Source organism: Triticum aestivum, chromosome 1A (assembly GCF_018294505.1).
Source record: "Triticum aestivum cultivar Chinese Spring chromosome 1A, IWGSC CS RefSeq v2.1, whole genome shotgun sequence".
Lineage (NCBI taxonomy): Eukaryota > Viridiplantae > Streptophyta > Magnoliopsida > Poales > Poaceae > Triticum > Triticum aestivum.
In genome coordinates, this window is record NC_057794.1 from 487,785,561 (window position 1) to 487,798,658 (window position 13,098).

The window sequence follows — 13,098 nt, forward strand, 5'->3', positions numbered from 1 at the left end:
TAAACATGTTTCTTTCATAATAGGATGAATCGGGAATGATGAACTAATCATATTTACAAAAACAAGCGCGGTCGAGTTCATACCAGCTTTTCTCATCTCAATCAGTTCATCATATATCATCATTATTGCCTTTCACTTTCACGACCGAATAGTGTGGATAATAATAATAGTGCACGTGCATTGGACTAAGATGGAATCTGCCAGCATTCAATTCAAGAGAGAAGACAAGGCAATATGGGCTCTTTGTTAGATCAACAATAATGCATATAAGAGCGACTGAACATTTTCATTATGGTCTTCTCCTCTCGACCCCCAAAGGAAAGAAATAAAACAAAACTATTTACATGGGAAAGCTCCCAACAAGCAAAAGAAGAACGAGAAATATTTTTGGGTTTTCTTTTTAATTACTACTACTACATGCATGGAAAGTAAACTAACTAAAAGCTACAACTATTTTTTTGGTTTTTCTTAAGGTTTTTCAAACACACAAGAAGAAAGCTTAAAAAGAAAATTAAACTAGCATGGATGATACAATGAAAAAGTATGAGCACCGACAACTGACATGAGTGTGTGAACATGAATGTAATGTCGGTGAGAGATACGTACTCCCCCAAGCTTAGGTTTTTGGCCTAAGTTGGTCTATGCCCATGGATCAAAACTGTAGTTGGGGTCATACTGAGAAGGGTCCTCAGATTGCCATTGGCTGGCAATCTCCTCCTGATTCCATTGATAAATAGAGTGACGGTGAGGGTCAGATGGTGGCTCCGGCTCTGCAGCTGGCATCTGGCTCCGGTAGGCATGAATGGCCTCCGGCAGAACAAGGTATATGCCTGAAAATATGTTGAATAAAGAGGGCGCATGCAAGGTAATAAACTCACAATATTTTTGTTAAACATAAATTTATATTTAAGTGTCTTATTCTTATCCTTAACAAGAAACTCATGTGCTACCATACTCTTATAACCTAGAGCAATAGAAGGCGGCAACTTTTCCTCTTTCTCATAATGCCTGATAGGTATGTTAAAGTGTGCAGCAAGGCGCGAGGCAAAGATGCCTCCGAGGACGGGGCCCTTAGTACGGTTAAGATTTAACCGTTTAGCAACAATAGTGCCTAAACTAAAAGTAGTGTCCTGAAACAAGGCATGGCGCAAAATAACAATATCAGGGGCACTAAGGTTTCCACAGTTCCCGTGACCAATTAAGCATCTACTAGCAAATATTGAGAAGTAACGCAGAACAGGAAAATGTATGCTAGTGATTCTCGCATCGGAAACTTTCCTTGTTTCCCCTACAGCAATCATATCAATAAATCCCTCCACATCAATATGATGTGGTTCCTCTATGCTGCCCTCAAAGGGTATTAAACAAACCCGGCAACAATCATAAAGTGACATCTCCTTATGCTCATCATATAAATAAAATTCCATCGAAGGTGGTGATCTCCTAGCATGGAAATGAAAATTTTGCACAAAGATATTGGTGAGTAAGAGGTACTGTTCATGCTGGTCGTGGAGGAAGGCGGTGAGGCCTACATTCTCAGCCAAATGATAAAAATCTTCATGAATCCCAGCTTCTCTCAAGAGCTCATCACAAGGCCATTCACATGGCCGAACCTCCACAGTACGAGGGAGATTATTACTTGGGCTTCTTGTTCTCTTCACTTTGCTTATCCTTCGAGCTTCGGCTTGATGAGCCCCTCAAAAATCTCTTCATCTTTTTCTGAAATTTTTAGTAACTTAAAATAAAAGTGAACCAAACTCAACAAGATTGATACTAACTACTCCTACAAGTGCCTAGAGGCTATATCATGCATTAAAACTACTTTTGACCACATAAATTTGACATGCAATCTCAAGACACGGTCAGCTAAGCAGCAAAAATTTGCAATAAATAAAGCACTAGAACAAAAACTAATTGGACCATTGGAGGAGTCACATACCAAAGAACAATCCCCCAAAGCAGTTTTGTGAGAGGAGCTTTGAGCAAGGAGATCGAAAATGGCAGCAAGATGAGCAAGAACTAGGGTTTGAGCTGGTTGATGATTTTTTCTGGAGCAAGACGAAGTGTGTGGGTGCAAGGATAAGTGGAGGGGACCCACGTGGGGTCCACGAGGCAGGGAGCGCGCCCAGGGGGTAGGGCGCGCCCTCCACCCTCGTGGGCACGTGGTGGGTCCCCCTGGTGTGTTCTCAGTGCCAGATATTCTCAAATATTCTAGAAAAAATCATATTAAATTTTCAGGACATTTGGAGAACTTTTATTTTCAGGGTATTTTTTATTGCAAGGATAATTCAGAAAACAGACAAAAAATACTACTTTTGTTTTATTTAACATAAATAACAGAAAGTAAAAATAGGGTACAGAGACTTGTGCTTTCTAAATTCTTCTATCTCATGCTCATTAAAAGAAATCCACTAACAAGGTTGATCAGGTCTTGTTAACAAACTCATTTCGAATAACATGAAACCGGAGAATTTTCTAATAACACTAGGTTACCTCAACGGGGATATGCACATCCCCAACAATAAGAATATCATATTTCTTCTTGATAGTGGGAAGAGGAAATTCAAAACCTCCAATAGTGATTGTTGAAATTTTTCCAATAGAATTTATACCGTGGACTTGAGGTTGTTTCCTCAGAAAGTGTACCGTATGCTCATTACCATTAACATGAAAAGTGACATTGCCTTTGTTGCAATCAATAACAGCCCCTGCAGTATTCAAAAAGGGTCTACCAAGGATAATCGACATACTATCGTCCTCGGGAATATCAAGAATAACAAAGTCCGTTAAAATAGTAACGTTTGCAACCACAACACGCACATCCTCACAAATACCGACAGGTATAGCAGTTGATTTGTCAGCCATTTGCAAAGATATTTCAGTAGGTGTCAACTTATTCAAATCAAGTCTACGATATAAAGAGAGAGGCATAACACTAACACTAGCCCCAAGATCACATAAAGCAGTTTTAACATAGTTTCTTTCAATGGAGCATGGTATAGTCGGTACTCCTGGATCTCCTAGTTTCTTTGGTATTCCACCCTTAAGAGTATAATTAGCAAGCATGGTGGAAATTTCAACTTCCGGTATCTTCTATTATTTGCAACAACATCTTTCATATACTTAACATAAGGGTTCATTTTAAGCATATCAGTCAAACGCATACCCAAAAAGATAGTCTAATCATTTCAGCAAAGCGCTCAAAATCCCCATCATCCTTTTTCTTGGATGGTTTGGGAGGAAAAGGCATGGGTTTCTGAACCCGTGGTTCTCTTTCTTTACCGTGTTTCCTAGCAACGAAGTCTCTCTTATCATAACATTGATTCTTTGATTGTGGGTTATCAAGATCAACATCAGGTTCAATTTCTACATCATCATTATTGCTAGGTTGAGCATCAACATGAACATCATCATTAACATTATCACTAGGTTCATGTTCATTACCAGATTGTGTTTCAGCATTAGAAATAGAAATATCATTGGAATTCTCAAGTGTGTCAACAACAGGTTCACTAGAAGCATGCAAAGTACTATCATTTTACTTTTTCTTCCTCTTGAAGGACTAAGTGCATCAATATTAATTCTCTAATAATCTTGCTCAATTCTCTTAGGATGGCCCTCAGGATACAAAGGTTCCTAAGTCATTTTACCACCTCTAGTCATAACTCTAACAGAATTATCATTTTTCTTATTATCTAATTCATTGAGAAAATCATTCTAAGCTTGAAGTACTTGTTCTACTTGAGTGGTAACCATAGAAGCATGTTTACTAATAAGTTTAAGTTCACCTTTTACTCTAGAAATATAATCACTCAAGTGTTCAAGCATATCAGCATTGTGTTTCAATTGTCTACCAACATAAGCATTGAAGTTTTCTTGTTTAAGCATAAAGTAATCAAACTCATCCAAGCATTGGCTAGCAAACTTAGTAAATGGGATTTCACATTTATCAAATCTATAGAGAGAATTTACCTTTACTACCCGTGTCGGGTTATCAAGACCATGTATTTCTTCAATAGGTGGTAAATTCTTAACATCTTCAGCTTTAATACCGTTTTCTTTCATAGATTTCTTTGCCTCTTGCATATCTTCAGGACTTAGAAATAGAATACCCCTTTTCTTCGGAGTTGGCTTAGGAGTTGGTTCAGGAAGTGTCCAATTATTTTCATTAGTCAACATATTATTCAATAGCAATTCAGCTTGATCAACAGTTCTTTCCCTGAAAACACAACCAGCACAACTATCCAGGTGGTCTCTGGAAGTACCGGTTAGTCCATTATAAAAGATATCAAGCATTTCATTTTTCTTAAGAGGATGATCAGGCAAAGCATTATGTAATCGGAGAAGCCTCCCCAAGCTTGTGGGAGACTCTCTTCTTCAATTTGCACAAAATTGTATATTTCCCTCAAGGCAACTTGTTTCTTATGAGCGGGGAAATATTTAGCAGAGAAGTAATAAATCATATCCTGGGGACTACGCACACAACCAGGATCAAGAGAATTAAACCATGTTTTAGCATCACCCTTTAATGAGAATGGAAACAACTTAAGGATAAAGTAATAGCGAGTTTTCTCATCATGTGTAAACAGGGTGGCTATATCATTTAATTTAGTAAGATGTGCCACAACAGTTTCAGATTCATAGCCATAAAAAGGATCAGATTCAACCAAAGTAATTAACTCAGGATCGACAGAGAAATCATAATTCTTATCACAAATAAAGATAGGTGAAGTACCAAAAGCAGGGTCATATTTCATTCTAGCATTCAAACACTCTTCTTTAAGCTTAACTAATAATTTCTCATGATCAGATCTGTCATTGCAAGGTAAGAAGTCTCTAGCAGTTTCTTCATCCATAACGTAACCCTCAGGAACAACAGGCAATTCATATCTAGGGGAGAATCTTCATCATCACTTTCATCAATATTATCAGTTTCAATAATTTCATTCTCTCTAGCCCTAGCAAGTTGTTCATCAAGAAATTCACCTAGTGGCATGATACATCTCTGTCGTATATACTTTTCCAAACACTTTTGCCCTTGTTTTGGAATCTAACTTGCATGATTTGAATGGAACTAACCCGGACTGACGCTGTTTTCAGCAGAATCACCATGGTGTTATTTTTGTGCAAAAACAAAAGTTCTCGGAATGACCTGGAAATCAACGGAGAATTATTTTGGAATATATAAAAAATACTGGAAGGAAGATCCACGTCAGGGGGGCCTCGACCTGTCCACAAGGGTGGGGGCGTGCCCTACCCCCCTTGGGCGCCCCCCCCCCGCCTCGTGGGCCCCCTGACGCTCCATCGACCTCAACCCTGACTCCATATATTAACTTTCTGGGAGAAAAAAATCAAGGAGAAGGATTCATCGCGTTTTAAGATATGGAGCCGCCGCCAAGCCCTAAACTCTCTCGGGAGGGCTGATCTGGAGTCCGTTCGGGGCTCCGAAGAGGGGAATCCATCGCCATCGTCATCATCAACCATCCTCCATCACCAATTTCATGATGCTCACCGCCGTGCGTGAGTAATTCCATCGTAGGTTTGCTGGGCGGTGATGGGTTGGATGAGATTTATCATGTAATCGAGTTAGTTTTGTTAGGGTTTGATCCCTAGTATCCACTATGTTCTGAGATTGATGTTGCTATGCTTAATGCTTGTCACTAGGGCCCGAGTGCCATGATTTCAGATCTGAACCTATTATGTTTTCATCAATATATGAGAGTTCTTGATCCTATCTTGCAAGTCTATAGTCACCTACTATGTGTTATGATCCGGCAACCCCGAAGTGACAATAATCGGGACCACTCCCGGTGATGACCGTAGTTTGAGGAGTTCATGTATTCACTATGTGCTAATGCTTTGGTCCGGTACTCTATTAAAAGGAGGCCTTAATATCCCTTGGTTTCCAATAGGACCCCGCTGCCACGGGAGGGTAGGACAAAAGATGTCATGCAAGTTCTTTTCCATAAGCATGTATGACTATATTCGGAATACATGCCTACATTACATTGATGAACTGGAGCTAGTTCTGTGTCACCCTAGGTTATGACTGTTACATGATGAACCGCATCCGTCATAATTCTCTATCACCGATCCATTGCCTATGAGCTTTCCATATATTGTTCTTCGCTTATTTACTTTTCCATTTCTGTCGGTGTACAAAAAGAGGGGTGCACCTTTTGTACCCCTATAACTGTGCACGTGCAGTCTGAGCCATGGATACCACCACACCAAGCAAGGCAAGGGAGGTGAGCCAGGGTAAGACCGAAGCTCAAGAGAACTAGAACGACGCCAAGGCCAAGACCATGAAGAGCAAAGGGGATGAAGCGGACTCCCCCGGCAAGATCCTTGTCAGGGGACAGTTCTAGCAGCCCTGGCAAGACCCTTGCCGCGGTGACTCGTCCCGCGCCTACGGAGCAAATCACCCTTGAGTCCACTACCCCCAAAGGGCAAGGATTCGGGAGACATCCCCGTGGCGGCATGCAGATCTTTGTGAAAACATTCAAGATCAGATACGCACTAAGGAGACAACAACCCTTGGTGGGATCCCAGCCGAGGAACACCACAAGGCCCCCGGCAAGCGCCTTGCCGGGGATGACAGCAGGCGCCTCGGCAAGACCCTTGTCGGGGCCCCGACAAGGCCCTTACCGAGGACACCCGCAGGGCCACCATCAGGCCCATGCCGACTAAACCTCCACCACCGCATGCATGCAGCTGCCGATCCAACCAGCTGGGCAGGCACCTACGTGGCGGCATGCAGATCTCCATGAAGACCCACCACTGCACCACCTCAGCTGCCTGCCTACCTACATGGCATCGTAGGCATCGCTGGCCAGGGCGCGTGTCAACACAAGAAGGAGCGGCGACGGACGAGACAGGTTTCTTCCCCGTCCCCGATAAAGCAAGGACACCTAAGCAAGACGCATTAAATGCGCCTTGTCATGTGATGCGAGGGATAACCTCGCAGCACTGTACCCTTTCCACCTCATGTGTGCCACTGTGGCAACCCCTTTTTCCTATAAAAGGAGGCCTGTGGCGACCAGGGGAAGGATTCGGCTTTTTGGAGCTCCTCACGCACCATAGCTAGCTCAAGAACACAGATATACAATCCACCAAAGCAGGAGTAGGGTTTTACGCATCCTCGCGGCCCGAACCTGGATAAACGAACCGTGTGCTATCTGTTTCATCCGCTCTTCTCACGACCCCACGCCCCGCTAACCATAGTAGGGATTCTTGTGATCCCATAGGTGTCGTTCCCACCGACATCTTTGGCGCGCCAGGTAGGGGAACGCAGTTGTGAGAATCGGCTTTAGCAGTTAGTTCGGCGCTTCTTCATCATCATGGCGCCCAAGAAGAAGACGACGGTGGCGGTTGGCCAGTCGGAAGCTGGACAGCCCGTCCCGACACGGGCGAGCAGCGGACCGGTCGCAGAAAGGACCCGGGGCGCTGCTCACGAACACCAACACCATCCCAGTAGCCGGAGTTTGGGAGGCGGCGATGTTTGCGCGCCTGGTAACGGGCCACACGTCGCCAAATCCAAAGGCGGAGCCAAGCCCTTCGCGGGTGGAGCGGGGCCTTCCAAGGTCATCGCCGCCCCGCCCGAAGGCGACGCAAGGGCCTCCAAGACTCCCACGCTGGCGCCAACAGCGCGCGACGAACGGCATAATCACGCCAAAGATCCCGGGCGTCGCTGCGGGAAGAGCCCCGAGCGCCACTCCTGGGACGTAGAAGACCTGCCCACTCGCCGAGGCGCTGGTGAAAATGGCATGCGACCGCGGGGTCATGATAGAGCTCCTTCTGACATGGTCAGAAGTCGAAGCGCGTCGCGATCCGTGCAGGTTTCGCCGCCACCGACGCCAGCAGAGGCCCTGGCGCGCGCGCAGTTGCTCCTCGACTTTCCTCCCACTATGGGGAAACTCGACGAATGGAGAGCCACTATCCGAAGCCTTGTTGCGGTGGCCAACAAAGACGAACCAAGTCCGGTGGGGCCCCGGGGTCGACGCTCCGATGGAGCCCCGCGGACCAGTGGCGGAAAAGCCAGCGGCGCCGCGACCATGGTGCATTCACCTCTTCCCCATCCGGTACCACGGACACCGGCTCGTCGCGACGTCGCGGGCGACGACATCTCCATAACATCGTCTGACCCGCGGACCCACTGTGACCAGCGCCAAGTTCTTCGGGAACGAGCCCATGAAGATGCTCGAACCACTATCGAGCGCCGGCGCGGAGCGCGCCACCAGTCAGACAGGCGAGCAGGGCCTGCTGTGAACCACCCGGCCCCGGAGAGCCCTGGAGGCCTACCTTACGAGGTAGGCTGTCCGGCTTTTACCCGTGAGCTGCGGCAGTTCCAGTGGCCCACTCACCGCACCTTCAAACCTGACGTTGGCGAAAAGTACAACGGCAAGTACTTTCCCGCCGAGCTCCCGAAGCCGCCGGCAAGGATGTTGTAAGTGCATCTAGTGCCACCGCTAGTTGGTTTTGGAGTATTGACGACAAACCTAGTTGAGGGACTAGTGTGTTTGTGAGAATTGCAGGATAACACAGGTAGAAGTCCCTCATTGATTCAGTTTTCCTACCAGAGATGACCCCTAAAAATGTATGAAGACATTGATGTCAAAGGTGGTATATGAAGATATTCACATTGAAGACTATGACAAGAGAAGACATCGCATGAAGCCTATGGAGCTCGAAGACTCTTTCGTAGTTCTTTTTTCTTCTTTGTTGAGTCATAGGAACCACCGTACTGTTAAGTGGGGTCCAAGAGAACCAGTCAGAATGACTGAAGTGATGCTTAACCAAAACCTATGTCTTCGAGTGAAGACTATGAGAGCGAATCTTGTCCAGAGTCGGACAAGTCAGCTTTGCTTGTAGCCCAAGTAAAGTTGCCGTGTGAGTTTGAAATCTGACCGTTGGACCATGTGTCAGTTCCTTAGTGACCCAGGGTCATTTCGGACAAATCAGGTCGGGTTGCCTAGTGGCTATAAATAAAATAGCCCACCCCCTACAACCATAAATGGTTGGCTGCTCAGAGTTAGTGTACGGCTTTTGTCGTTTGAGAGCAACCCACCTTGAAGCCTTTGAGAGAGAATTCCTTGCGAGGATAAAGCCCTAACCACCCAGAGCCAAAGAGAATTAGGCATCACTTAAGTCTTCTTGTCTGTGTGATCTGAAGACTTATTACACTTGAGGACTGTGAATCCTCCAGCCGGTTAGGCGTCGCGTTCTGAGCATCCAAGAGACATTGTGGATCGCCGGTGAACGAAGTCTGTGAAGGTTTGGGAGTCTACCTCGAAGACTTACCAGAGTGATTGGCGAGGTCTATGTGACCTTAGCTCAAGGGGAATACGATGAGGACTGGGTGTCCTGAGCTCCGTGTTCAGGACTGGGTGTCCGGGACTGTGTGTCCTCAGGTTTAAATACCTAGCCGCCCTAACCAGACATACAGTTGTCACAGCAACTGGAACTGGTCCAACAAATCATTGTCTCCAACGAGTCACTGGTTTCATCCTTCCCTTCCCCTTACTTACTATTACTCCTTGTGAAGTCATTATATGTTTGCACTATCTTTTGTCTTCACTGAGTGACTGCGTGTTCTGTTTGGCTTCATAATATCTTCCTACCTGATCCTTACTACATTGCTGCCATTAGTCATTGTGCTCTCACTCCATTGAATACTTGACTATGGTTGCCTAGTGTAGTCTACCTTCCGCTGCATGGTAATAGGTTTATTTCTATTGTTTGTCTTTGAAACTTCCACGTTTTGAAGACTTTCATAAAAATCGCCTATTCACCCCCCCTCTAGTCGATATAACGCACTTTCAATTGGTATCAGAGCAAGGTACTCCCTTGTTCTGTGTGATTCGGTTTAACCACCTGGAGTTTTAGGTATGTCGACTGCAGGGATAATTAAAGTCTCCACTACGTGCCCCGTCTTCGATGGAACTGAATATCCCTACTGAAGAATAAGATGCGCATGCATCTTGAAGCCATTGACATCGACCTATGGTATGTCATCAAGAACGATGTTCCCAAGGCTGGAGAAGGTGTCAATGCTGCTGATGTCAAGAAGTTCATTCAACTAGACTCTACTGCCAAGAATATCATCTGTGGCCATCTGACCAAAGGACAATATGGCCACGTGAGTGCTTTGGAAACATCTAAGCTAGTCTGGGACTGGCTCTCCAAAGTCAACAAAGGCGTCTCAACCCAGAGAGATCAGAGAATCAATGTCCTTCGCAACCTCTTCAACTGCTTCAAGAGAAATGACAATGAGAATGTCCAGCTCACATTTGATTGACTCACTGACATCACGAATGAGCTTCAAGCCCTTGGCGCTACTGAGATCACCAAGCATGAAGTCGTCAAGACACTACTGAGATCACTTGACAGTTCATTTGACACCCTAGCCCTGATGATTCAAGAACGTCCTGATTTCAAGACACTCGATCTGTCTGACATACTTGAGAGGCTCAACACACATGAGTTTCGGCTTTCTGAGAAAAGAGATATCTACGGTCCAAACTATGGGCGAACTCGTGCCTTGAAGGCAAAAGCTGTCTCCTCATCTGAAGAAGAATCTGACAGTAGTTCGGATGATCCTGAAGACATTGGAAGGGAACTTGCTATGCTTGTGAAGAAGTTCCAAAAATTCACCAAGAAGAAAGGTTTCAGAAAGTCTTCCCGATCAAGCTCAAGGAATGATGAAGCTTCTCCTCATGACTACAAGAAGAAAACATGTCACAAGTGCAAGAAACCTGTCCACTTCATCTCTGAGTGTCCGCAGTGGGACAATGAGAACAAAAAGAAGAAGAAGAGCAAGGAATATGACTCTGACGACAAGAAGAAGAAGAAATACTCAAAGTCTTCTTCCAAGTCATCCTCAAAGTCTTCATCACACAAGAAGAGCTCATCTGGCAAGGCACGTGCGTTTGTTGGCAAGGAAATGGATTCAGAGGAGGAGTCCGATTCTGGCGTCGCAAGTCTGGCTACAGCATACGTTGCCAAGTCCATCTTCAACACTGAAGACAATGACTTCATCACCGAGACCGATGCAAATGACAAGGACTACTCCGCTCCTACCTACTGCTTCATGGCACGCGGTGCCAAGGTAAACACACGCACTACTCACTATCAAACAACTAGTGACGATGACTCTGATTGTGGTTCAAAACCCAGCTACAAAACACTTGCTAAAATTTCAACTGAACAACAGAAAGCTATGGAACATATTCAAAAACTGTTAGACAGAAGCGATGATCTGTTAGGTGCTGAAATGACTCGATCTGAGTCCTTAATTGAAGACATAAAAAATCTTCACATTAAGTATGAGGAACTTGAAAGTCATCATGAAACGCTCTCAACAACTCATGAAAAGCTTTCCTATGATTATCTTCAAAGGAAGCAAGATCTTGAGAAATTGAGAGCGGCTCATGAAGATCTTCAAAAGGAAAACGAGTCACTTCGCGCCGAATAGATCAGCTCCGCTCAGGAAGGATTTGAACCACCATGTCTTAAATGCATTGAGCGTGATAATGCTACTTCTGTTGCTGAATGTTCTACTGCTACTACTGTTGCAATATCTTCAACTGTTGATGTGGTAACTAACCCCTCGGATGAGGATACCACTGCTATTGCTGATGAGAATGCTAGGTTGAAGACATTGCTTGAAACAGGGATGTACAAAAGTCTCAAAGGGCATCAGACACTATGTGATGTCCTCAAAAGGCAGATCCTGAACCGAAACCCTAGGAAAGAGGGTGTTGGGTTCGTAAGGAAAATGAATGCTGATGGCTCTTACTGGAAACCTGTGCAGTACCCCAAAACCACATGCGTTGCTGCAAAGGAACCTTCAGCAGATCCATCAAATCTATCTGGCTTCACTTGTGCTAACCCCATTGTCATTGATGAATCCTTTGATGCAAACTATAAACTGTTTAAGAATCAGAATGGTGAAGTGTTTGCCAGGTACATTGGTACTAACTGCAGGAATGGACCGCCTATGAAGAAGATCTGGGTGCCGAAAAAGTGTTTGGAAAATCTTCCTGTGAATGTCATCATGACACCACGGGTGAAGAAGACAAACCCCAGACCACAGGCTTCATATGGCCCAAAGGCTTCATACAGACAGAGGACTCACCTAAGTCGCACTAACGCAAATGTTTTGCAGGGAAACCATACTTAGGCCTATGAATATGAGCGCGGTTCATCAAACCACCATGTTCATAAGACCAAGAACTATTCTGCTTATTCTTATGAGTACTATTGTCCACCTGCAAGACTGTTTGCTAGGGCTCCAAAGCCAAAGTTCTCAGATGCTGCACTTAGACTTATTGCTTCTAAGCCACCCTTGAAGATGTGGGTGGCTAAGAAAGCTTAACTCTCTTTTGCAGGGAAGGGTCCCCAGCAGAAAACCAAAATCGTCTAACGCTATTGCTGGGGACCTTAAACATCTTGTAGGGCGCAAGATCAAATGCCCGAGTGGTCTTATTATGTACTTCGTTCCTGAATCGCTTGCTACTCTCCCTATCAGTTCTAATCTGGATCTAAGCTTTCATAACCCACTGGTTCGTCAAATGTTTTTGCTTCACAATTCTCTTCGTGAAGCCTATCCCCCTAACTGCACTATAGGGTACGACACCAGCGTCTTCAGAATGGATTATTGATAGTGGGTGTACCAATCACATGACTGGCAAAAGAAGCCTTCTAATGGACTCAACCTTACGTCCATCCGACAAGAGTCACATCACATTTGCTGACACTGGTAAAAGTAAGGTATTGGGTTTAGGTAGAGTTGCAATCTCAAAGGATCAACACATGGATAAAGTCATACTTGTTGAATCCCTTGGCTTCAACTTAATGTCTGTCTCAATGCTTTGAGATTTGAACATGATCGTAATATTTGGAAAATATTGCTGCCTTGTACTAAGGGAATCTGACAAGTCTCTAGTGTTTGAAGGGTATCGGAAAGATGATTTGTAGGTGGTAGATTTCTCAGCAGGACCACAGCTTGCCATATGTCTTCTAGCAAAAGCTTCAGAATGCTGGCTCTAGCATCGGAGGCTAGGGCATGCTGGCATGAGGAACCTCCACACCCTTGCA